The 27,585-nt window shown below is 47.8% G+C and overlaps 1 protein-coding gene across 1 annotated transcript in view; it reads right to left on the bottom strand.

Moving 5' to 3' along the window:
* NPAS2 (neuronal PAS domain protein 2) overlaps positions 1–25,850 on the bottom strand; it is a 151,963-nt gene extending 126,113 nt beyond the window's left edge. The window contains exon 1 of the mRNA XM_025869020.2: positions 25,581–25,850. The gene's annotated coding sequence lies outside the window, so the exon portion shown is untranslated. The remainder of the gene's footprint in view (positions 1–25,580) is intronic.
* Positions 25,851–27,585: the final 1,735 nt, after the last annotated feature.

The following is a 27,585-nucleotide window of genomic DNA, read 5'->3' as shown; positions in this document are numbered from 1 at the left end:
ATGTCAATTTAAATTTATGTCCTATGCTATTTTTTTAAGAAACAAATCAAAGATTCGTCGTAAGTGAAGTACTTATCAATTCTGCCCCTAGCTTAGGTCTTGGTCTCGCCTCAGCAAGTTCCAGATAGATACGCAGAGCCTTCCCTTCAGGTGCCTGTGATCAATATATTCCCACAACAACAGTTTACTCACTATAGTTCTGATGGATAGTCTTAAGAAATCTGAAGGAGTCCCCTTGAAAGTCGACAGGGAAGTCGACAGGGCTTCTTTACCTCGAAGGAGTTTACAAGATAGGTAATTAAAATTCACAGCTCAAATTATTCCTGCTCCTCTCAGGAAGTTCAGCACGCTAATTAATGCTTCAGTGTGCTTAATGTTTTAAGCGATAGGGAAAAATAATGAGTGAAATTCATATCGAGACATTAGTGGGTGATTTTTTCTTTTACCCACTGAACGCACTCCCTTGCCAGGGAACTAGTGCGAGCCCACCAGGCCTGACGCTTCTGGAGGGAGCAGGACCACAGAGGTTTGCTCTTCTCTTTTGCTCATTATCGTCCTTCAGCTGCGAAGAGTGGGGGGCCGTCAGGCAGGGAGCAGCCCCTCCCGTCTCTCTGCAGCCACACTAGTATGGGTGCCCTCCTCCAACTGTCCCATCACACTGTCCCTTCTTCCCTACTTCAGCAAGAGGACAGGTTTGTGGGTCTGAATGGGCCGCCCCAAGTCACCTGAAATTGCAAACATCTGTCCAATTAGCCCTGCACAAAGACTGGTGAGTAGAGTCCCTTGGTGAAAATTCTTGCCCCAAAATGGCCTAGTAATCATTCCCAGGGTTTCCCAAAACTCTTACTTGTTGAGGAACCTAAGGCAAGTTATCCACCCTGCCCAAGCCTCAGTGCCTTGTCTTCAAAATGGGAGCACAAAGCACAACCGTACCTACCTAGCCAGCACCACCTGAGGTGATATGGGACTCCCTGAGCCTCTTCCCCCAGAGCCTACCTGCAGCAGGACTGAAGACTGAAGACCATTTTTGAGCATGTTCCCACCTTCCCCTATATAAATTAGAATACTTAGTCATTCAAAAACCTAGAGGGCCCAGAAAAGTAAAAAAAAAAAAAAAAAACCAAAAAACATTTAAATAAAAACCTTTAAAATCTTCCATGGACTCATGACCCAAGGCAACCACCCCTGACATTTTGCGTTTCCTTTCCTAAGTACGGGTGCATTTTATGTAGTTGAGATCATCCTGCAAGATATAACTGTGTATGGTCCTTCTTTCACTGAATGTTCTATGTGTTTTCCAGTGTTACTCTGCAGTCTCCAGAAATAATACTTTTAATAGCTGTAGATTATTCCAACCAGTGGCTGCTCAGGGTTTATTCGACCACACTAAGCTTTTCAGACATTGCTATTTCCAACTTTTTGCTAATATAAACAGCACTGTGGTTAGCAGGTGGGCTTATTCCCTTAGGGGAGGTCCCAGAAGTAGAATTATGGGGCTCTGAGCATGAAGATGTGAAGGGCTCTTGACACGTCCTGCAGATGGCTTTCCTCACACACATCACCATAAATGCCATGGAAAGCGCGTTTCACATCCCTAGGAGTTGCCACTGAAGTTTTTTTTTTTTTTTTGATAACTTGATTAATGAAAAATGATCTCATCATCGTTTCTATTTGCACTTCCTTAACTTCTCAGAAGTTAATAACCATTTTCCTGTTAACCATATGCCATTCCTCTTCCGTGCCTTCACAGGAAGGAATGCTCTCTGCCAGAGTGGGGCAATGGATCCCAACCTTCAGCGTGCTGAAGAATTGGTGGAAATGTTCAGTGGAGGATGGGGATCTACCTTTTTAACTAATTCTGATGCAAGTGATTCTTGGCCAGAATCAGAGACATTCTGGATGAGAGTCTTAGTTATTAAAATCTGTTTCTAGAGTTTTCCTTACATTGAAGATGTCATTCTGTTCAGCAAATATCCTCTCTGGGTGAATAGGCTTTGCATTTTGATTGCCTTTTTATGAAGCACAGAAGTTTAAGTTACATCTGTCAATATTTTCTTTTGCAACTTCTTTTTGTTCTTCTACAGAAAAGTCTTTACTGAAGAGTAAAGTTTCACAAATGTTTCTTTTTCTATTTTCTCCTACTTAAAAAAAATTGTTAAATCTATCTGGAATTTAAGTTGGCTCTCTATGGTAAAGTGAAGATGTAAAATTTTAGATTTTGTTTTTCAAAATGACTAACTACCTTCCCCAACACTACAGTGTCATTTCTCCCTCCGTCACCAACTCTCGGGGCCTCTTGTAGCTTCCATCAAATTCTTACAGACAGTAGGTCCTCTGATGGGGACCCATCTATGCCATATCCCTCTTCTTCCCTCCTACCTCTCTCCAGTTTTTCAAAACCACTTTGTCACAAACTTTAGCCTTGAGAAAACTCCTGGTACCTGAAAACTTTCACAATGTGGCGTTAGAGCAGAGTTAAGAATTCAACAATTTTAGGGGCACCTGGGTGGCTCAGATGGTTGAGCGTCTGCCTTTGGCCCAAGTCATGATCCGGGGGTCCTGGGATTGAGTGTCGGGCTCCCTGCTCCAGGGGGGCGCTGCTTCTCCCTCTGCCTCTGCCCACCGGCTCATGCTCTCTCGCTCTCAAATAAATAAAATCTCTTAAAAAAATTCAACAGTTTTAATTTCTTCCTACTGATGATTAGGAAATGTATTATAGCTTTTTGTAAATATGATAAAGTCACATTTATAGTAACTTTATAATAATGTGATTTGAATATAGTTGAAGCAGAAATTTTAGAGCTGAAGGGACCTCAGGGAACATCTATAGTTCAGTCCCTGTGAGGAAACAAACTGAAACCAAGAGTCATGAAATCAGGTGCCCAAATTCCTGTAGCTAATGGGCAACAGGGCTGGAATACACAGCTGGTCTCTGCTGGCAACCATGCTCCTACCCCTTTGACCGGCTGCCACCATCCTCTCCTTTCCAGGATTTATTGGTGGTCATAATTAAGCAGGGAAGTGACAGTTTATTTAAAGACACTATTTAGGGTCTCTTAACTACTCTCATTCCTACACCCAACCACTATCCAAACCAGACAGAGGAGAGCTGACTTTCGGCTGAGGTGCCACATTGGCTGAAATAAATGCTTCTAGAAGAATCTTTGGAAAATGTGCATCTTGCCCATGGAACAGTACTGGGGAAGGAAACTGACTACCTTCCTCTCCCCAGCAAGTCTCTAAACTCAGGTTACACCTAGATTCAAACACAGGGGAATCCCATGCTCCTGAGACTGACGTGCAGACAACGTCATCGGGTGACACGCCACAGTGGGCCTCGTGAACTGATGTGTCCCAGCCACACTGGCTGCCCCCCATGGCAGGGGACTGGGGGCTCATGGTGAAGCAGCACAAGGCAGAGAACAGGTGTCAGGGCAATTCGGGACAAACAATAACAACAAGCTTTTCCCTCAAATAGAATTATTTTTACCAGTCTAAAGTTAAATAGAAAGTCTTGTTGGACATATGGGAAAGTTTCTTGACAACGTAAATGTCAAATCTAAAATAATTTCCAGCTCTAGATCTATGTATTCTCTGACTAGAGAGAAATGTCCTCTTAGGTATCTCCAGCTCCGTGTTTTCTGATTATGCAGGTAACCTCTTAAACACCCACACATTTAAACAAAAGATCACTTTTCCACCCGTGATGGCATGTGTATATTCCTGTCATTCAATAGGATGCTTCTGAGAAAGAGTGTATGCTCTAGACATAGAGGTGACCATTTCATGGTGGCCTGGCTTAGCTCTATGCCACATTATGTAGGGCATTTGAGGCTCTGCTAATTCTCTCCATCTCTTCCTTCTTTAGATCCTTTGTGAGTTCCCTTGGAGCCCAGAGTGGCAAAAACTCAAGTTCTGATCCAGATCTTGACCTGTCAACTTTTCAGGGCATTACCCTCCCAAGGATGATGCAGGCATTTCTTCTAGAACATTAGAAGATCCTCAAAATTGCACCCTAAAAAACCAGGGCTTACGAAAAAAAAATAGGGATGGGACAGACCATCAAGAATCCACAGGACTTTGTAATCAGGATTCTCACAAAATCCATAACAATCCTCCTAAAAACATGACCCCGGCTGAGGCTGAATCCTCCTGGGCCTAGTCAAGCATCCCAGCGCTCAGTCCTGTGCAACCTTCTTCCCTGGGCTTGTGCTTCCTCCTTGCCGAGGAAAGTCCTCGAAGACATTCACTTCTAAAAGAGACTAGATCCATCCAACTTAAAAATATGCACCAGGGACCCCCCCTTCTTCATCAATCCTTTGTTTTCTCCTCTCCAGCACAGGAGGGCCTATCTTCACAGCATTTTTATCTGAAGTTGTCACTCCCCAAACACAGCAGGAACCAAACTGGTCCTTGAAGTCACTGAATCAGCCACTTCTTGCACCAAAAGGAGGCACTTCTACACTATTCTTGGCTTCTTTCTGAAGGTCTTCCTATCCTGCTGAGGCCTTCTGATTCCTTGTGAGATCAATGCAGAATGTGAACATGTTAGGCGAAGCCTCACTCTGTTCCAGCCAATGCAACCTGCACATCCAGCGTACATCACGACTTGCTGAGAAGTCGCTCATCAGCTCCTTGGATTTTAACATTTTTTTCTTCCTATTGATTGATTGGTAAAACATATACAACATAAACCTGACCACTGTAACCACCTTTCAGTGGACAGTTCAGTGGTGTTAAATATTTTCCTGCAATAAAAAAAATCTGCTAAAACCGATTTAATCAAAAGATCAAAAAAAAACAAGATCAGAAGATAATCATAAAATACTTTTACCACCATCCTCCTTGTTCTTCTTCTTGTGTTTTCTCGAGTTAGTGCTATGGGTAGCAGATCAGCAGCAGCGGCCATATCTGAAAGAGCTTGGGCCAAGTTCCAGGGAAGAGCCTAATGATCATCATTATGGCTTATACTCCAAAAGCCTGAAGGGTTCTGAGAGAACAACATAATAGTAAATGTTTCTTCTTCTGTCCAAGCTTATGTTTTAGGAGGAAATAAGAGAGAAACTAAATGCCTCAACAGGAAAAAAAAACAGCAAGTGGAACCTTCTAGGGTCAATGCAGGCCCAAGGTGGATATCTGATGGCCCAGGTCCAAATTGTGGCTGTGTGACCTTGAGCAAGGGACTGAACCTTTCTGGGTCTAAGTTTGCAAGCTATAAAGTGAGGATAATGTGAAAAGTAGATGGGTTAATATAGTCACTGCATTTCCAACAGTGTAAGGCACATAAAAGTCCTCACTAAATGTTAGCTATTATTAGTGAAAGGCCAAGACCCACCACCCCAAATATTTCAGGTGGAGGGCCTACAAATAAGGCATTTTTATTTTGTGTGGTTGAACTTCAAAATGACTTATTCTTAGAATTCATAAAAATACCTTAAATAACTTACGGACATGAATAACTGTTCTTTCAGCAATGAAAATAAATATTCTTTTTTAGCTTTAAAAAAAGGCTCATTGTTATTCTTGGTAGTCATTGGCACAAGGGTTGTTATTAGGATGGAAAAAAAATCTTGACAGCTTTGACTTAACTCCGACACTCAGAGGATGTCATTTAATTTAAAAGTACAAACACACATAAAGGCAAGAGAAGAAATGCCTGTTTAAAACCATCCCCTCTTCAAAACTTGCAGATGTCTTTCAAAAAGCTACATAATATTTTTAGAGTTTATTTATAAACTTAGACACTTTAGACACATTTTGTGTAAAACTTAATGTTTTAAACTCTGAAAACTTTTTTTTGAATTCTCAAAAAGTAAAGGACTCCAGTGTCTCCTTTGACTATCAACGATGCTAAACACACAATAAACACACAAACAATAAACTGGGGGGCAAGGGGGACCCCTTCAGAAGAACCCCCGGGGGCTGCCAGCACCACAACGATGGGCATCAGGGCTGGCACAAACACTACCAAACCATTTGGCGGCGGCCTCTGTTGGCCTCAGGCCAGACACAGTCCCAGGGCAGGGAGACCATGACATCGAACTTCCGGCGGGTGTCAAGAAAATGACTGAAGGACATTACCACAGAAATTTCAGAGCAATTGGGAATACTCCATCCCTGGCCAGAAAACCCTCTGCCATGTCAAGGCTGAGAGCAGGGGTGAAATGAGACAGATGAGAATCTTCCACTGGAGGGAGTTCTCAGATGATGAGGACCGTCAGTCGCTATCAAAAATGGGACTAAAAACCAGGATGGGGTTTTCCTGCCCCATAAAATAGTATGCCCCTCAGACCAGTAGTTCACTAACATGAAGTCCAAGTTGAAGGAAAGCAGTCAGGAGCTCTCTGCACGCAAACGCTGCGGTGTCTATGCGCCTCATGACCAAGTGCACAGCTGATAATGGACGGTCATGGGGGGCCCTGCCAGCGACCACCAGACCACTCTCGATGCCCGCTACTTGAGTGGGAGCTACATAGCCTGAGTAGCTCCCAGGCTAACAGGTGCTGGGTCTGTTGTTTATTCTCGGCCAGCGTTATGTTGGTGCTGAGATACTAAGTATGCGAACAAACAATGGCCAGACAAGTATATAGAAACAGAACTCTGACCCACAGCCTGCAGCATCCTGGCCAGGAAACCAAGTGCTATCTACAGTCACCAGCCCAGGAAGCCAGCCTGCTATCTCTACGTCATGCCTGTAGGAAGTCAGGCGACCTCCACTGGCAATAATCCAAAATGCCAACCGATAACCTCTGTAACAATCAGCCCCAAATGGCCAGGACTTGAGTAAAAATGGATAACTTCCCTAATTCCCAACACCCCCCATGGCCAACCAAGGAACTACTAGAAAAAGCCAAACACACACCCTTAACCGATCACAGATGCCCCCCTTCTTGAGCCCACCTCCAGCTTCCCCAAGCCGACAGCCTCCAATCAGGGCACACCGGGAGCCTTCCCTGCCTCCGCTGGAGAGCTTCCCCCCGCCCCCGCCACCGCCTCTGCCTGCCTCTGAGTCTCTGCCAAAATGCAAGAGATGGTGGCCGACACCCCTGTAATAGTCAGCTCTGCATAAATAGCCTTTGCCGGTTCTCATCTGGCTGGCCTTCGTGTATTTCCACCGTCCTGTGTTGCCCGTGCCTTCCTTATCCTTGCCTATCTCCTTCCTGAGCCCGAGCAGCCGGAGGAAAACTAATTTCGATGAAAGGGTCAACCACTGCCCTGGGAAAAGGCAGACCTATGCAAGACCAATATGGACAATTACAAAACATTCTTACTTTTAATTCATATACAGGACTTGCCTGGACAGCCTCAATAATGACTACTCACTGACCTAGAACTGAAACAACCCAAAGTTCCCCTATACTCATCAATCTAACAGCTCAGTGCAAAGGCAATGTATCATGAAGGATTTGTTTCAAAATGCACCCTTGGACCTACACATGTCCGCCTTCTACCCTACATCTTCGACACCTGTAGAGTCATAATCACAGGCTCCTCCACGTTGCTGGGAGAAAAGAAAGGTGCACTTTTCAGTAGACTTTACGTATCCTTATTTCTTCTAATTCTCTGAAAATTGGTGCTCTGAGTATGAAATACAGGGTTAAGGAGAATCATCAAAATCCTGGCCGATCTGAGCCCCCGAGCCTCTAAACATTCTGGGCCAAAGGCCCTGGGGCCCCTCCAAGCATCAGATCCCATCCCCCTCCTCTGGCATCTGGCCCTCAGCGGCATCCCAGTACACAGCGGGGGCTGGAATTCCTTAGTTCTGGTATGGAATGTCACACAGCATCTTCCTACCTTTGAACCCATCTGAAAGATGCACTGATAGGTAAGGTAAGGAAGTCCTGAGCAGGCTTCCTGATGCGTAAGTGCTTCTCAAGCCTCATCCACTTTCCTCTACAAAGGGATTCTTCAGCCAGCCTCACAAATATCATCTACTTCCTTAAAGGAAATGGAAACTTTTTTTTTAATCACAAAGAAGTGAAAGTTCATACTGGAGTTTGGAAAGCATTTGAATTTAAATTATTTTTCTTCTTTTGCTTGACTGAAGTGTTAAAAAAAATAACAGAAAACACAAGTCGGGGCCATTTCAACAATTCACATATAGCCTTCAGCCCATAGAGAATTCAGCATATAGAATAAAATATTCCCAACATGCTGAAAACATTGTTAACTTTTACCTGAGCTATGGGAATACCTCCCCATAATGAAGGGACTGATTGCCTATGTATCTAGATGTGTATTCCCTACCCAACCCCCCAGCCCTCAGAACCAAATCACTGTTTGGCTGTAACCCGATTTTAATGTGTGTGTGTGTGTGTGTGTGTGTGTGTGTGTGTGTGTGTGTGTGTGCGCGCGCGCGCGCGCGCAAAAGCAGGGAATCTCTACAGCCAATGATTAAAGCTCGAGCAAAACAGAGACTCTGGACTTTGATCAGAAAATGGATTAAATTCCCCGATGAGGCTGATCAGAAGCGGAAACGCCAGGAGACGCCAGCATTCTCCACTTCTTTCAGGAATAGCTTGGGACAGAGTCCTTTCATTAGGGCTGTACTCTTTGGTAAAAGAATCCAGCTACAAGTTGTAAAAAAAAAAAAAAAAGTCTGTTTATTCATGTACCGGGGGCTGTCTTTGCTAAAAGAAGAGACACTGGGTGAGGCCGCCTGGAGCTTCCTGGTCCTGCTGATGTCCCCTGTGGGCCGTGCTGACCTCGCTCCCTTGTTCCTTAAGCATGTCCCAGAGACAGGATGTGGGTTTCTCTGGGCACAGCGATGTGCCCAGTTATATGGTCTGTTTATCAAACCATGCAGGGTCTGAGATGCTGCCCGCTCGCACGGGTATGTACTTCATGTATGTGGATGTTGCTGAAGCATGAGGCGGCTCTGTATGGACACTCACGTCCAGACCAACGGCCACCAATGCTGCAGCATCGGCCCCCACACCTAGCCACCAGGCAAGGTGATGAGAGCCTATCGAGATGCTCTACGTGGGTGCTGGTTACACCCCACAGATGAGGGATGGAAAACAAATGATTTTCTCTGCTGTGCACAGGAGAGAAGTAACTGCATCTCTCCGTGTGTCCAGGAAGGAGGAAGAGATACCTTCGCTCCTTGGAGATGGGATGGAAAGGACCCTGGGTTCCTACCTTGACCTTTTTGAATGTAAAATTGCTTCAGGGGTCAGAGTGTCCCGCGTGTGTGTCTGGGCTTTTGTGATGTAGAAAGGTCTCCAAGGTCTGGGCTTTGTCCCTTTGGACGGTAAATACCTAGGGAGATAGCACTCTAGTTTCCCTGGCACCTGGGGCTTCATTATGTGTGTGTGTTTTTGCAGGATTGGTCTGGCTATGGAATGTTCCAACCCTTAGTCAATGGACAGAGTGGCCAGCCACTGGTCCTGGCCATTCTCCTATACAGCCCTATAGCAAGATCCCAGCCACCCAAGGATATGTTTGCTTCTTTCTCTTTTAACACTTTCTCCACAATTTTCTTAGGTATAATTGGTATGAACATACATGTTCACTGAAGAAAACTTAACAGTGATAACCAATAGGCACTGCTTGCTTACTGAGTATCAGGCACAATCTTAGGGGCTTTGCATAGACTATGTCGGTGAATCCTCAGATCAACAGCATGAAGCAGGCACTACCAGACCCCTAACTGACAGGGGAGGAAGTGGAGATACCAGGTTTCAGCGACTTTCCTGAGCTGCACAGCTGGGAAGGAATACAGCAGGAGCCTAACTCCAAGCCCCTGATTTGTAAGCATTGTGTTCTTATGTTTGACAGATCAGTCCTTTCATTTACCCATTTTTTAATTAAAATGGGATGAGACTGTCATTTTTCACTTGTCCCCTTACACTTCTTAGGCACTAATAATTTTCAGAATATGTTCACCCTCGATTATCTCATTTGATCATCACACAAAGGCCTTTTGGAAGATGGGCCTTGTATTCTTAATTTCTCAGAGGACGCAGAGAAATGAAGTACTTCTTGTGACTAAAAGGGGCTCGACCAGGGGTCTCCTGATCCTGGTGTCACTGGTCTCTCCATCTCAACCCAGTGACTATGCAAATTCATCTTCAAGGGAGAGAAGTGAAATCAGTACATACGATCATGAAAAGCAAAATTTAAATGTTGACTGTTACACCTTATGGGGATCTTAAAAATAAGCTAAGCCAATGGTGGCGATCTGGGGATTTGAAATACGCGGTATTTGTCTTTTAATTCACAACTACAATCCTGCTCCTGTTTGTAAAATGATCAGCACCTACATCAAAAGACAGACAAGGGGAGGCACAGGGAAGGTGCATGATGACCTCGTGCTGGGAGGGAGGCTGGAGTCCTGCTTCCAGGCCCAGCTCTGCCACCACCAAGCCCCAACCTCAGTTTCCTCTTCTGTAAAACGATGGCCCTGGTGGCCTGACCCCCGAGTCTCTCCCAGCTCCACAGCCTCGACTCTCCCCTAGAGGACACAACCTGGGGAGACTCGGCTATAAAAGTCAAAGCCGAGGATAACAGTGTCTGTCTTCAATCAGATTGGAGGTGAACCCCAAATACTTCCCAGGAGTTTCTTGATAGTTAACCAAAAGCAGAAACTGCAAAAGCAAAATGTAAATTGTTTATCTGAAGAATGGCAATCTGTAGTTAGGTATAATAAAGAGAATATAGGACATTGGGGTAAACATGGCATTTTATAGCCTAACTTTTAGACAGAACATGAAATAGGTCTGCTATGGGCCCAAGTTATTGGAATCAATGATCTACTCTGCCTGAATTCAAGTGAATTTAGGTTTCTGCCTTGGTTGGAAAAAAATCTTGGGATATGAGGTTTGCCCTAGAACACTAAGAAGTTCTAGAAGGATGGGGACTGGCTGAATGACGCCAGTGTCTGCGAGCATCATAATTTACTGGAATTAGCAATATAAGTGCTGCCGGTAGTGCTCAAAGGTACTGTTGTTTTTAATTGTGTCCTGAAAAATCTGCCCGAGAACTAAGAGGAACACCACATTTCACAATTTACAGACCTTAGCTCATGTTCTTTCCAAAGTTCTTCCCTATTTCCAACCACACTTTTTCCCATCTGAGAAAGTTGGGGAGCACCAGTCCCCCCAAGCCCTGCATACCTCTTTCCCGGGCATGACTCTTGCAGCCTGGGGACGTGCTTTCATGCTAGGAGCAAAACACAACACCAAAGAACCAGGGAAATGCTGAAACCGAGATGCTAATTCTGCGTGTGTGGAATGGATGAAGAAAGGCATTCACCCGGGCTAGCCTACCTGCGTAATCAGAAATCAAGCAGCTCTTGAATCATAGTTAACTCCTGCCCCTATTAATTCACAGTCGGCCATGAAAACACGTGATTCCCAACCCCACCATCCCCCATCATCATTGCCCAAGGCACAAATGTAAGCCATAGCTGGAAAACCATCCGAAATCAGTTCACTTCCTTTTAGAACTCTGTGAAACAATATACAGTCCAGAATAATTAAGATAGGTGTTATTCAAGGATTCCGGAGGGGCGGGGGGAAGATTTATTAGGTCAGTGTAACACACTCATTCTGAGAAGGTGCTGGATGGCTAATCCTCCTGCCTCTTTGGTGTGGGTGTGGTACAAACCTGAGCCAAGTGCTAGAACAAATTTGATTTTGTGTGTGTGCGCCTGTGTATGCCAATCACAGGATAGACCAAATTACCTTACTGATGTTCATTTGGGGTTCTGCTTCCGTTTCCATCAGTGGTGGGAGCAGGGAGACAAAGACACGGGTGATCTAACGGCTCCTCAAGGCTTTACCCCCAAGATGAGCCCAGCGCCTTGGTCCGCAGTGGCCCAAAGCTGGTGGGGGAAGGGGGGCCACTTGGCAGATAGCTCCCCAGGAGTCAAACCCCGTTATTCAAAACTCTCCAATACCTTGCCTGCATGTATTTTTCTTAATGGATACTGAGTGCTGAGGTTCACACTTGCGTGTGGAAGGGAAGAAGGTGGGAGAACACACTTCAGGTGAACCCCGACTGACTTCTGAGAGACTTCTCCATAAACCAGTCAGCTGCTGGTTTTCTAGGCCCCGGGGCTGATGACACTCAGGTGAAATGGTGTCTCACAAATGGGATGCTATGGTGGCCCCTACCTTTTCTGTTGCTCTCAGCTGAAGAAAGATATACCTGCCTCCAGAGAAAATGAGGAGAGACGTAAGGAGTGTCCTGATTTAACAGTCCTTGTTACAGCCAAAGAAATAATTTTGAAAAGCGGGTTAGCTACTAAAAGACAGCAAGGAACAGCATAATGATTTTGCCCTAAAAATGATTTTCCTGCCAGTTTTCTTCTCTTACGGACTTTGACACGCAGCCTCCACTTCCCGAAGGCTAGACTGAACACGGACAGCAAATCGGGGTGGTTCTCTACCCCAGCACGAAGCCAGCCACCACACAGTAACCTCCTGCTTGAGACAGCAGTGTAAGCTACGGAAGTCATGTTCAAGATGCTCACTTTGTTTTGTACACATCCTATCCTCTTAGAAGTGGCGTTTCAGAAAAAGTAAACAAAAATGGGCTGTTCTATTTTTGGTCCTTCTTTAAAGGGCTGCATTCAAGTTCTTGCTCTGAATGTCCCTGCAGACGTCACTTAACAACTCTGAGCCTTGGTATCTTGTATGTAAAGTGGGAACCGAGTAGTGCTCCCTCCAGAGAGTGCTGACAAATCAAAGGAGCTCACGTGCGTGACCACGGCAGGTGAGCGCAGCCCCTCCTTGACCCCTAGACCTAATGATCTTTCATGCTGCCTAATTTATTAGGGAAAAATGACAATGAGATGCCCCCGGAGTGGCAGTGACAAAGCTAGGGGATAAAGACGTGCAGGGAGAGCGTCCCGCTTGTGGACCCTGCACCCCATGCACCAGAAACACTCTTAGAAGTTGTTCAGATACATGGGGGCATTTCCTTCTGCATCACAGACATGAGGGAGTACTGTGCTTTTATTCTGTTTCTCTGGAAGGAAGTCGGATGTCAGTGCCTACAAGAGTGAGTGGGTTCCAGAAGTGAAAGTGGACAATCTGTGTCCAGCCTTGTGCTTGTTTCTCCCTGTTCCTGGCCGCCCCAGGACGCTGGCTTCCTTATCTCATTCTGCTCATGTCAGAGAGCAGCTGTGCAGCACACGGAGTGAGATAAGACAATGGCGGGGGGGGGGTGCTGGCAGTGTTCCCTCCCAGGATTTCTGGGCACTGAGTGCGCTGGCTGAGGCCAGGGGGAGCCTCATTCTTGCAGCGTGGCTGTATTCCAGCCTCAGAGGCAACATGCTCCGGTCTCAGCAGAGAAAAGGGAAGCCCTGAACCTTCTGGAATGGGTCAGCAGGCCTGCCTGGCTGCAGGAGCTGCGAGTTCTGGGAGCAGGGAAAGGCCCCTTGGCTTTCGGAGCCTCTAATTTTCATCTGGAAAACATGAGCCATGCTGTTCTGGATGATCACTGAGGTCCTGTCTTCATCTGTTCTGGCTACTGTAACAAATTACCATAGACTGAGTAGTTTAAACAACACACATTTATTTCCCACAGTTCTAGAGGCTGGAAGTTGGAGAACAGGGTGCCCGCACAGTCAGTTTTGGTGAGGATCTTCTTCCTGGTTGCAGATGGGGGCCTGCTCTCGTGTCCTCACATAGCAGAGACAGGGTTAGCTAGCTCTCCAGCCTCTTATAAGGACACTACTCCCATCCATGAGGACTCCACCCTCATGACCTAATCACCTCCCAAAGGCTCGACCTCTTAATACCATCACATTGGGATTAGGGTTTCAACATATGAATTTTAGGCAGACACAAACATACTGTCCATTGTAGATCCTTTCCTTCTCAAAAGTGACGTATTAACCAGAATCAGGGTGTGCGTATGTCCAATCCAAAAGTAAACTCCTGTTTCCATTGAAAGTCAGGTGTTTCTTGTTCCTTAGGGGATTGTGACACAGGAGGAAAGTAACAGGATCTTTCCAGTTTGGTCAGAGCTGAGCCCTAATTCTGCAGGCCAACCCTCCTTAGAAAAAACAAGAGGTCATAAGAAATAGCACATGTCACACTTACGGTGGTGAGAAGCCCCATACATCCCATAAAATCTCAGAATCCATGGGAATACACGGTCTATTTGATTTAGATTGAATTTTCAGACACAAAAGGTTATCAGGCTACTTTGTCCTCGTAAATGGCAAAAGCTTTTGAAAGCAAAGTGTGCAACCAACCCCAAGCATCTGCCAAGACATTGTAAGTGTTTGGCTTCTATAGTTTGAGTATTTCACTTTTTCCCATGACGTTAGCTTTCAAGAGAACACTGGGATATATTGTGTCTTTAATTGCTAGCGTGTACCTTGTTGGAAAAAAGCAAGCACTTCATTCAAAAAGAAATCACCTTGAGGCTGGCATTTATTGGTGGAAATGGTGGTGTGTGGGGAGTCTGAGGGATGAGCTAGTCTCAGCAGCGAGTGACAAAAATAGCACCACTACTTTTCACTGTAATGGACAGTCTTGCCTCTTGATTTTCATGTTTAGTATTAATATCTCCCTTTTATAGATGAAGGGACTCAGTTTTGGGGTGTCTGTGACTCGCCAAGGTCACTTGGCCATGGCAACCATGTCAGGGTGCCAAGGCTTCCTGCTACAGGCCACAAGCTATCTTCATCAAACCACTTAAGATGCTGCTGGCCCATACGGTGACGGCCACTCACACGCTATGCTTTCAAGTCAGGTCATGGGTCAACGCTGCCGCGCCGGAGGAAAAGGCTGAGTGTTTTTATAGGTAGCTCATATAAACAATACATACAAGAGCTACCGAATGCAAACTGCTAGAAAACACAAACATAGCCTCAAGTAAGTTCATGCTAATGATACCACCCCCAGTAGCACGAACTGAGAAATGAGACTCCGCCGCTTAATAGAGCTACGTACTTGGACACACGGCAAGACAGAAACAGGAGATTCTGTACATATGGGTTAAACGGCTGGCCACACGGAACAGCTAACTCATGCAAACACGGCACACCTTCATAGACACTGGGAACACAAAAGGAACTGTTCTTCCTTCACAGTTTTAAGCATGACCTCAGGGTCCTGGGATGGAGCTCTGCATCCAGCTCCCTGCTCAGCGGGGAGCCTGCTTCTCCATCTCCCTCTGCCGCTCCCCCTGCTTGTGCGCTAGCTCTGTCTCTCTCTCTCTCTCTCTCTGTCAAATACATAAATGAAATCTTTTAAAAGATTAAAATAAATAAAAATTTAAGCACAATGTCTCCTTCATTAGGCACCACCACTCTCTCCTGGGTCTCTGCCAGTAAGGGGCCAACGCAGGTCTCTGCAGGGGGTTAGCTGCAACAGTCCCGTGTGTGCGGAGAGACTGCCATTGGCCCAGTCACCGGGAGATGAAAGAGAGAAGAAACCCACCAGACAGTTGGAAGGGTCACAGATTTTCCCGTTGCATCACTCTGCATCCCCCAGACAGCCCGAGTCCACATGCGTGCGGCACAAACTGGAGCCAGCCCCCCGGCCGCCCAGCACAGTTGCTTCGGTGGCACACAGGGGAACGAACGGTGCCTCCGGAGCTGTGTGGCCCCGGCAGCAGGCCCTGGCTGAGGAGGAGCAAAGAAGTGCCAGGGCAGGAACAGCCAGGAAACCTCCCAGGCAAGCATCTGGAGCAGGTTTCTAGAGAACTCAGGGGCCAGGATCACCAAGGAGCTGTCCCCAGGGGAGAGCCAGACTCAAGTTGCTCTGAGGCCCCGTGGAGGGAGCGGGGTGCCGTTGTGCTTCCTTAGACACTGTCGAGCGGGTCCCATCTGTCATGGGGCAGCCCGGAACAGGTACAGGTGTGTACCTGTACATGTACCTAGGCGCCTGCCCCCACAGGAGGTACCAGGGGCACAGCGGGGCTCACAGCCCGGCCTGAGCCCAGCGTGGCCGTGAGAATGGCACGCACACATATGGACAGGGGCAGTGATTCTGGTGGCTGTGTCCAAGCAAGACCGGACCGACAGAGAGTGGCAGCTGGGGTCGCTGCCAGGCCAGACCCCAGGGCTCACTCAAGAGCAGGTGAAGGACGCAGGGCGCCAGGAGCTAAGAGTCGGCTTGCTTGGCGGGGGTGGTGGTGAATGACAGCAAAGAAGGGGGAAGAATGGGATGCGTAATGCAGGGGAGGGGGCTGTTTCATCAAGGCCAAGTACAGCTCTAAATCGAGGGGTTCTGTGCTCCCCCAGACACAATCTCCAAAAGTGGTGGTTTCTTGATCAGATGAAAGAGAAGAAGAGGGGCGCCTGGGTGGTTCAGTCGTTAAGCGTCTGCCTTCGGCTCAGGTCATGATCCCAGGGTCCTGCCTGGGATCAAGCCCCACATCGGGCTCCCTGCTCCGTGGGAGGCCTGTTTCTCCCTCTCCCACTCCCCCTGCTTGTGTTCCCTCTCTCGCTGTGTCTCTCTGTCAAATAAATAAATAAAATCTTAAAAAAAAAAAAGTAAAGAAGAAAGCCCAAGGATAGAGGGTTTTTTATGAGCTATGTACCCCCCCCCCGGGCCATCTGCAAACACCCAGCTCCAGCTCCTTTGCTGGGTAAACCTGGTGGGTGGGAGTGAGCCATCAATTCCAGAAATGCTTCTGCGACGACAAGTGTGACAAGTGCTCCCATGATCCCAGGACCCGGAGGAACGAGGAGGCCACCTGACCATTCAGGATAGAGACGGAGGCCAAGAGCGGAAGTGTTGCGGCAAAGTCCCGGAAGCAGCTCCGAAACAAGCAGCTTTCTTACCTCCAATGAAATCAGTTTGTCCTGAGCCAGAAATCCAAGAGATGCTCATCAGCCAAGGGCTACACATGATTAGAAATAGAAACAAGTTCTCTAACTTGAGAGATCATAAAACCTCTTCAAAACTGCCATGCGAATCTTTTGCGCCTGCATCTCTCTCTCTCACAACCGCTGTGAAGCAAAGGGGAGGAGAAGCAATACAAATAAAATCCCCCTTGACCATGGAAGCCTTGGCAAGCTCAGCAATGACGTCTGTTTTGGGTCTTGATATGAACTGATAGCCCGGAGCTGCACGGCGATTGTTCTTGGTAACATCCCACATGACAGGCCTGCCCCCACTCCAACCACACACACACCCCCCAAACCGGGGGTTTTAAAGTTTTCCTCAGTTTCACTGGGTCGTGGTCTTCAGAAGAGCAGGCATCTTATGCAGGGACTGCACTGCAGGCCGTGTCTTTCACAGACGGCCCAGACGAAGGTGTCGATGTGGCAAACAGGCAACCTGGATGGGCTCTTCCCCGTCCCCCAGCCACCTCCTCAGAACCGCTTCTCCAGCTCCCCCCGCCCCCACTGTGTCAGTAGGCAGGCTGAGCACAGGCACTGCAATGTTTACACCTGTTGCACGCTGCCTATTTCTAAAGAGGCCTTAGCCTTGCAAAACAGAACGGTGGAAAATCGAAGGTAGTTCTGAAATTGAAAAAACAATACTGGACTTTTCCAAGCACTAACAACAAATCCGAATCTCACTGCAATGGGCTCTTAGTGAAACTAGCCCAAGGGGAATGTAGGCCCACAAAGAGGACCAATGATCAGGCCCCAGACTGGAAATGGAATTATCCCAATACTGGGAACATTAGATTTTCTTCTCTGAATTAAGGAGAAAAAAAATGTGATGAAAATCCTTTATGAGCTCCATCTATCCCATTTGCTTTCCTGTCGTCTTTGGCAGAATTGGAAAATTTCAGACTACAACAAACTCACATTTCAGGTACGTGCCAGGCAATGCACAAAGTGTTTTTTAGAGATTTACTTATTTATTAAAATTATTTACTTATTAAATAATTATTTATTAAAAGATTTTATTTATTTGAGAGAGAGAGAGAGATAGCGACAGAGAACATGAGCCGGGAGGAGAGGGAGAAGCAGTCTCCCCGCTGAGCAGGACCCCGGGACCCTGACCTGAGCCAAAGGCAGTCACTTAACTGACTGAGCCACCCAGGTGCCCCTAAAGCCTTATTATTTGAGAGAGAGAGAAAGAGCACGAGCAGGAGGGGCAGAAGGAGAGAGACTCTCAAGAAGACTCCACACTGAGCGCAGAGCCCGATGCAGGCCTCAATCTCATGACCCTGAGATCATGACCTGAGCTCAAACCAAGAGTTGGATGCTTAACCGACTGTGGCACCCAAGCACCCCTCACAAAGTATTTGTTTAAGTGACTTCTGTATATTCAGAGAATGAATATCTGTCAGGGTGTAAACCCTACAGATCCCAGAAAGAGTAAAACTTCTTAGAAACGCTTGGGGCAGCCTGCTATCTGACTGGATGAGAAGGGTTTAGAAGGCCATGTCCTCAGAGTTTTCTTGGAAAGAGATCATAGAAGGGTATGTCTCCTAATACCATTTTTAGGACTCTTTCCAGATGATTGCAAAGGTTGATGATGTCTACTTACTTTTTCAAATATCAAATATTCTCTTGTGTCCTCACAAACCACTAGAACACTCCAAAAATGATCATCATGAACTGTCATGCAGCCATTAAAATTATGTTTACATGGAATGTTTAATGACATGGGGAAATGCCTATGTTCAGATTAAGGCGACCAACCAGAATGGAAAAATATAAATGGTATGATGTGAGGCATGTGAAAATGCATAAAAGAGATTCAAGAGACTGGTACTGGGTGGTGCTGGTTCAGACGTGGGTGGGTGGGTGGGAAGGGCATAGACACAGCGATTGGAGTCATCCATTTGGTAGCATCTATCCATCCAACAGATGTGCCCCTTTACTCAGGAATCCCCTCCCGCCTAGTAATCCCTGAATTGGAAATATCTGGACTGTACTCGAAGACATACAGATAAGGAAGTTAAGACAACATGGCCTATAAGAGCAAGGAAGTGGAAACAGCACAATAAACGTTTAACAATGGGTTAAATAAATTATACTTCTGAGAATGACTATGTAGCCTTTAAAAAGAATGAAGTAGCTATAAGAAATGACCCCCCCCCAAAAAGTCACTACGTAAAATGCATGAAATAAGTTCTGTTAGTTTAAAAAGAAAACATACTTAAATGGGTATATATGTAAATGCGCGGGAAAAGAACTAGCAGACTACACCCCGATGGTTCATCTCCTGAGAAGCGTGGAGAGCTATGTACGGGGTGTGTTGGTTAGGATGCTTTTGGCTACAGCTAACAAAAACCTAACTTGACCTGCTTTAAGTGTTCAGGGAGGTTTCAGGATCTCCCAAACAGCCCAAAACAGAGACTCTGCTGGCTAATTCAGAAGGTCAAGGGCACTATGGAGGCCAATTCCTCACCTTTGCATTCTTTGGCAGGTCATCTGGGACATGGCCTAGCCTGCTCTGGTGGCTGATGGCGGCCCCACTTACAGGCGGCCCCACTTACAAGCATTGAGTGGCCAGAAGAAGAAATGGGTTGCTTCCGCCTCTTGCCTCATTTGAAGGGCCAGGGAGGCTTCCCAGGGACCCACCCTCATGCTTTATTGGCCAGAACGAAGTCCACATGCTCACACTGAGCCAATCACTGGCAAGGACAGCAGGCCCACCCAGGGTAGCTTTGGCCAATCAGGATTTACCCCTGAGACACACGGGAGCGTGGTAGACACTAGAGCAAAACCAGGTTTCTGCCAGGCACAAAAAGAGGAACAACTCTTGTAGGGCACAGACTGTGAAGGGGAGCTTTTTACTAGAGATGGCCTTATATTATGTGAATTTTTACGAGATTATACACATATTTTTTAAATATTTAATTTATTTATTTGAGAGGGGGAAGGGGGGCAGAGGGACAGGGAGAAGCAGACTCCCCGCTGAGGAGGGAGCCCAAAGCTGAGCTCGATCCCGGGACCCCGAGATCACGACCTGAGCCAAAGGCAGATACTTAACTGAGCCAGCCAGGAGCCCTGAGATTATATTTTTTGAAAAGTCTAACAGTACAAAAACATTCAATGCATAGAGAAAAGCCCTAAAGGAAATACACCTTGAGATTGCAAGCGATCTTCACGATCTTCGCTTTCTTCTACGTTTTCCGAAAGTTACATATACTTTTATAACTAAAAAAATAATAATTTTAAAAATGTTCTCCTGTTCTCCGTAGTTTGACTTTCAAGGGGCCCAGATATCCTTTGTGAAGTTGTGCAGTGCCATTTTTTTGGTTCCGGAGGGGGGGAGAATGAGGCTGCTCAGCTCTATCATTTGCCTTTCTTTAGATGGGCTTGGGTCTACTGGAAGTCTGGATTACTCTCAAAGACCCAGGAACAAAATCCTCCCGGCCTTCTGCAAGGCAGCAGTCCACAAAGGTGGGTCCCTGGCTCCCACCTCCCACGCTCTGGCCCTGCCACTGCCCTGACCTCCATTCTGGGTGCTCTCATGCTTGTTGCCGTCCTTCCTCTCCTTTGTTACCCCTCCACCTCCCAAGGACTGCCTTGGCTCCAATCTTTCCTCTACTTTTCCTTCCCCCACACATCAAATGACCATTGGCATTCTCTTACAACTTGGTTTGCAAGGTTTATTTTAGGCAGGGAGACATGGAGCGGGAACGGTAGCAGCAAAATCTCCTTTGCAAATAATAAACAGAACTCTAATATGTGTGTGTGTGTATATATACATATATATAAAATATCTATATCTCTATGTATTTAATATATACAAATCTAATATATATGTATGCATGTATATATGTATTCGTATAAAATAGAGAGCATTGTTGAAGTATTTTGAGGGTCATCCAGATTCCCAGATTACCCCCCTAAGATCACGGTGCTAGAGACCACTGCCTTAGAATATCCATCTTTCCCAGATGTCAAGAGGAAACAATCATCTCAGAGCATAAAGTATAAAACGTCTGCCTGATGAATTCTGACACACCCTGCACTAATTGCTGGTAACTCATCCAAACTGAAAAGGATTCGCTGATGGCTTAATCCTTCCTTAAAAGTGCCTTACCAGGGAAGGCACCAGTGCCCCTCAAAGAGGAAAGGTACTGGCCCTTCCCTCTGAACCATATTTTGAAGGAGTGACTGACTGCATGAACACCAGTTGGTCTTTTTTTAAAGATTTTATTTATTTATTTGAGATAGAGAGAGAGAGAGAGAGGGAACGAGCACAAGTGGGAGGTGGGGCGGAGGGCAGAGGGAGAGGGAGAAGCAGGCCCCCGGCTGAGCAGGGAGCCCAACATGGGGCTCGATCCCAGGACCCTGGGATCATGACCTGAGCCGAAGACAGACGCCCAAACGACTGAGCCACCCAGGCACCCCCACCGGTTGTCTTGATCAATGCAACCTACTGACTAAGCACCACAAACAGCCTCAGGTAAATATACCGCTGGAAGGGTATCACCACGGCTGACCAGAAGCCAGGGCCCTGCAGGAGAAGAGTGGAGATGTGCATGCTCCAAAAAATTGTTTTGCATCTGATGAACCTCCACAGCTGCCCACCCTCCAGCCCTCGCCTGGTTCTCTACTGCTCACCTTGGGTTTGTTGGTTAACCAGATCAAATCTCTAATTGGTGAGCTACATGGGAAAATATTTTAGAAACCTCTTCTTCCTCTTGCCTACAGCCCCCTCCTTCCCATCGACAAGAATAAAAACAATCACTTTTGTTATACCTAACACTTGTCCTTTACTGGTAATCCCACCAACTTGACCAGGGAAGCATTATTCCCACTATTTTTCTGACCAGGACACTGAGGCTCAAAGACGTTAAAAAAAGTTGCTCCAAGTCACACAGTATCCCAGCAGAGTACCACTAGCTACCCTAGGTCTGTGTGATTTCAAGACCTGCATTTTATTTTCTGCCAGATCACAAAGCTTTCCATTCAAAGAAGACTTGCTAGAAGTCAAGGTCAGCAATGTGGAAGCCCTACCAGAAAATCTCCTTTCCTGGGCCCTTCTCTGGTCCAGGACTTCATTTTCAGTCTAGAAAGAATCTCTCTTTCTCTTCCTGGTCAGCTCCTTAGGGGCAGAGATGTCCCATATTCTTTATTTTTCTATTACTTGGGCCTACCATGTAGTAGGTGCTCAGTAAATATAGGCTGAATTGAATTAAGTGTATTCCAGAACTTTGCTGGTGTTTCACAGCATCAGGAGGACTTGGCAGCTTGAGAGAAATGCAGAATCTTGGCTCCCAACCCGGATGTGCTGAGTCAGCATGTACATTTAACAAGATCTCCAGGAAATCACATGCACTGTAAAGTTTGAGACATGATGTTTGGCACCTTCCAGCTTGTTTAATACACTGTTTTTCTCACACCAGTGTAGAAGCTAAGCTCTCTCCTTTCTATTCTGCATCATCAGATGGAAACCACACATTGTTTTATGACCCACAGAAGTTCAGGTGATCGTTGAGGGAACTTTACCTCAGAGACAACACTTCGCTTGCAATGCCCACTGGTCCCCAATGTCAAAGAATTCAGTGAGCAACAGTAGTGTCCTAGCTAACAACTTCGTTTAGAAATTCTTTTCAACAAATGGTCACATTTAATAAGTGCTTATTTAGTTCTCTAAGGTACTATTAATCATCATCAGATTTAAACTTGAGTTACTCATAGTTAAGTACTCCATTAGCATTCACAAATTTCTAACCTTTAGATAACTCTCATCAGCAATTCAGCTCATTGCCTACACCTCTTTATTGAGCATCTATTATGAACAAGGCCTCATAGGGATGAGATGCTGTGGGGAATATGAATGTGGCAGGCCCAGACCTCCCATCTTTGCTACAAATAGAATGAAGATCAGGAACATGCTAATTAACATTGTGTAAGCAAATAATGCATCAAGTATCATTTCCACTATTTAAATGTGAAACTCAATTAGATGCTTCTATGATGCAGCCAATTAAACCGCTGGTGTAAAGCAGCCAAGTATACTGAGTCACTGGGCTATTTTCAACACCTTGTAATTTGACCTCTCTTGGGAAAGAGATGTCACCGCTTACATGGGATCAGCATGGGACAATCAGTGTCCTGATCACAATGAAAAAACTGACTTTTTCACGTGAAGAACAAGATACATACTTGTTTGAAAAATTAGGAAAAAGAACTTAGCCCTTTGGGTTCTTAAGGTTCAAAACAGACTTCAAAAAAATTAACAGATACAGATGATCATATAAAAGGTATGTGCATGCAGTATTATTTTAATCTGAACAAATCACTAATTTTGAATTTGTAACCTGAAATCAAGTGGCAGGATGAAGAGCCAGTTATAAAGATTACCAAGACTTAAGAAAGATGGTTCAAAAAATAAGATTAATTCAACTTAATAATGACAGACATCACATAATGTGGGTCTTTTTTTTTTTTTTTACTATTTTCATTATTTTTACCATTTTCATTATTTTTATCATTTTCATTATTAAACAGCCAGAAACAGTAAAAAGGACCCAAACTCTTAAAACAACCAAACATGCTTAAAAACAATCATTATTTTCTACATAAAGATGAATTCTTTAGTCACCATCTGAACACTCTCATCATATCAGGGAATTTTTTTTCATCACACTAATTAGTAAAGCCTCACTTGGTTCTTTTCTTGGCACGTTTAACTCTTTAGGGGGTAACGTTTTATTAATAACATATTTCCTCCAGAATAAGTCCCTTCTCTCATCTCCGCAGGAGTCACTCTGGGGAATAGTAAGAATAAAACCAATTCTATGGTCGCGCACGGCGGGACAGATCAGCAAATAAACAGAGGCATCGATTTCCCAGAGGAAAATGGCTAAAAGCAGCACATTTACAATTCTTTTAAGCCACACTCCCCATCTCTCTGGGAGATGGAAGACAAGTATTGAATGTCTTTATGGTGCACACTTTATTTCTAACTAAATGTTTAAGAAGACTGCTGAGAAATGCCAATACTTCTATGGGTCCTGGTTTAGCTGTGTAATGAAACAAAGATTTTAAAATTTTATTATTTTTTTACTTTTGCAAAAATAGTGGCCCTAGCCAGAATAACGCCTTTAAACATGATATTTATTCGGGGGTTATTTTAAAATACATTTTAGGGTTATTTTTTTAAGGTTTTATTTATTTGAGAGAGAGAAAAAGAAAGAGAGAGAGAATGAGCAGGGAGGAGGGAGAGGGAGAAGCAGATTCCCCGCTGAGCTGGGAGCGCAAGATTGGGCTCCATCCCAGGACCCAGAGATCATGCCCTGAGCTGCAGGCAGATGCCTAGCGACTGAGCCATCCAGGCACCCCCATTTTGGGGTTATTTTTGCCAAACTTTCCCTTTAAGGAAATCGTTGTGGCAGAAAGACCTAGTACTTGCCCTTGAATTTTGAACTGTCACTTCCCACCCAAGAAGGACAGCTCTGCTTTAATGCAAGCCATAATTAGTTGGTCAATTCACCGGTCAGGTACTAAATTAGTGTTAGATAGAGAGAGGTGTGGACAGAGCTACACCTTGCCAGGAACTGCTTTCGAGCTAATTATCTGCAAAGTCCAAACAGGGAAAACCCTCCTATTAAGGAAACGAAGGTTTGGGTTCCAAATGATCACAAATGACCAGTTCGTCTCTGCTAATTAATAACTACTCAATATTTTACCTGTAAAGAAACAGGCCAACCAATTTAATGAATTTGGGGCACGATAATAAAGCAGCAGGTACTAAAGACAAACAGGTAGGGTTTTCCCCTCTCGGACCCCTTCTGAACACCTGTTGAATCCCGGGGCTTTTAACTTTCTGATCTAAAGCTTCCCGGATACAACCATGGTAGTTTTTAGACTTTCTGGAAGTGCGTATTTTTAAGGTTTCCATCTTGCTTAATCTACAAAACTGGTTACTAATTATTTATGAATCACAGGGCTGAAAACAAACTTTCTTACCTTGAGCAGTTAAGGAGTGGCAGGCAAAGGAGCGGGGTTAGTTTTTAATTTAGCCCCTTGGCACCTGTCCCTACCCCCCCCCCCCCCCCCGGTTTAACGACCCTGCGCAACTCTATAGAAAGGTCAAAGGTGCGCCTCCCTCCTCCGCCCGGGGAGGGGGCACACCTCCTATCAAAACAACACGCTGGCATCCAACCTGGGAAGCGGTGGCCAGGCGAAGCGAAGAGCCAGGCTCCGCGTTCTCTAAACGTGCAGGGGGCAGACTGGGTACCCAGTCAGGCCCGGAAACAAATCCGACCTAAGGGACCCGGAGAGATCGCGGGCCCGGGGCACGCACGCCGCACTCCCCAGGGCTCCCCGGCTCCCCACTCTTCGCGAAGGCGAGAGATGGGGCTCAGAGAGGCTACAGGGCAACCCTCTAGGCTGCTACCTGGGCACGGCCTCTAGCCACCCCGACGGTACCCTCTGAGCTCCCCCAAATCCTGAGGTTCGGGGTGCCTCGTCCCCCGCTTCCTATGGCGAGACGCCCACGAAGCACACCAACCCGGCCGCCGCTGCAGTCCTACAAGACGCGCTGTCCCGGGCGGCGGGACCCGCGGTGGGGGTGGGGCCCCACCATCCTGCGCCCCTGACCCCTGCCCCGCGCAGCCCCGTGCCTGAGCGCCCCTTTGGCCCCGGCGTCCACGGCGCCGGCTAGCAGGTGACCGAGTCCCGCGACCCTGCACGCACGGACTCCCACCCCGGGCCCCACGCATCCCCGGGCGCGGCTCCTTACCTCGGAGCTGGCCGGGGCGACCCCGCGGGGCCGGACGCGGACTGGGCCGGGAAGACGCGCCTCCCGCCGCCGCCGCCGCCGCCGCCGCCGCTGGGAGCCGAGGCGGCGAGCGGGCGCGGCGAGCTCCTCCTGGGCGGCGGCGGGAGGCGCTGCTCTCGCTACTGCCGCCGCCGCCGCCGCCGCCGCCGCCACCGCGGCTGCGGGTCTCTGAGCTACGCGGCCGCTGCTTCCCGGCCGCCGCCGCGCGGGTCCCTCGGCTCCTGCGGGAGGCCGGCTGCTCGCGCGGCAAACTCTTCCGCACGCAGAGCGGGTGGGGACAGCCGCCGCCGCCTCTTCCTCCTCCCTCTCCCTCCTCCCTCCTCCCTCCCTCCTCCCTCCTCCTCCTCCTCCTCCTCCTCTCCCGCCTCCTCCTCCTTCCCTCCGCTCCTGCTGCGGGTCTCTTCTGGTCGCACGCCGGGCCTTGGCCCCGACCCAGCCTAGGACTCGCATCCTGCGACCCCCCCCACCCCGGACCCCCAGCTCCTCTGGGCGGCGCAGACACCCGCGCGCCCGAGGCCGTCGCCGCCTCTGCTGGGCTGCCAGGGACGCGCGGCGAAGTCCGGCCTGGGGCGCGGGGTCAGGACTGGGCGCGGGGTGGGGGTGGGGGGGGGTGTGTGTGCTTAGAGGTGAACTGGCCGAGAGGGCAGGTAGGTGGACGCGGGGCTGCCAGCCGAAGTCCCGTTAAAGTTGTCGCCGGGGGTGGCAGGGAATCTTCCCCCCCTGCCTAGGGCAGACACCCTCGCCGTGCCCGCTGCCACCCCGCTGTCCCGTGCGATGGGGGGAGAGGGGGACGAGTACACGACTGTCGTCCCCTCCACGCCGTCCTAGCGGGGCAGGTCTGCGCGCGGAGACAGAGGCCGGACACAGGGCGCGTCTCTGCGCTCGGACCACTGCGATTTCTCAATGAGCGGTGGAGGCCGGGCGGGGTGGGAGGGGGCAGTTGGGACACTGGGGTTGGGGGAGAAAGCTGGCGAGCGCTGTTCCGCGGAGGACCGCAGCGCCTGCTGGGGAGGAATAAACGGTGTCGCTTCCAAGGCGAACATAGCCGGTCCGGAAAATGGGTCAAGGAAGGAAAGGAACCGGCTAATTGACCCCCCCGCCCCAGGCAGAAGCACGTGGGGTGGGGGGCTATGGCCCGGAGCGCGCCCTCAGAGCTCCGCTCTGCTTCTCCCTCCCCTCCCCCGCTGCCCTCCACTCCTTTTGCACCAGTGCAGGAAATGTTCCACTGACCTACATATTTTTCCAAACATACGTGACCTTTTTTTTTTTTCCTCTGTGGGAGGAGACAGGCGAGAATCCAAGAAAAGGAGAAGCTGGAGCGGCGCGCGCGCGAGCAAACACGGAGGCTTTCACCAAGGCTCCTGCAGCAAACGCCGAACCGAGACAGATGCACATAAATAGTCCCTGGAGCCAGGAGCGGTGATTTGAGCCCTTACTCTGCGGGGCTCCGAGACAGCGAGGGGTGAAAAGGGGAGATCCTGTGTCCCGCAACAGTGACCAGGTTCCTCTGGGCTCGCAGACTTCCCTCCACCGCGTGGAGGCGCCTGGGGAGAAGCCCAAAGGAGGGGAGAGGTCCCCTACCCCCGAGAGGTCACCTCTTCCCTAACATCACCTAAGTTCAGCGCCTGGCGCAGTGCTGTGCACCCAGCGGCCTTTTTCAGAGGTCCCTTGGTCCCTCGCACATTCCAGCAGGTAGCCCTGGAAGGGAAGGCGCCCCCGCCAGTCTTTTTCTATCATACTTGGTTTTGTGGTCAGACGGAATCTCCTAGGGCACTTCCTCTGAACACCAGTCGGGTCAGTGTGCTGGGGTTCGCTGCCCACTCAGTTCCAGAGCCCTTGCTTTATCCTCTCCCCGCTCGAGTTCAAGATAGGCCCTCTCCCGCGCAGACCCGACCAACAGCGCCTTATTTGGGCATGCAACCCCACACCGTCAATTAGATCAAAACGCTCACACAGAGCTCCTTTC

The sequence above is a fragment of the Callorhinus ursinus genome, unplaced genomic scaffold (genome assembly GCF_003265705.2).
Source record: "Callorhinus ursinus isolate GAN/ISIS: 27379988/994484 unplaced genomic scaffold, GSC_fseal_2.0 scaffold10, whole genome shotgun sequence".
In the NCBI taxonomy this organism is placed as follows: Eukaryota; Metazoa; Chordata; class Mammalia; order Carnivora; family Otariidae; genus Callorhinus; species Callorhinus ursinus.
The sequence above is the reverse complement of the archived record's forward strand: the minus strand, read 5'-3'. Positions and strand labels throughout refer to the sequence as shown.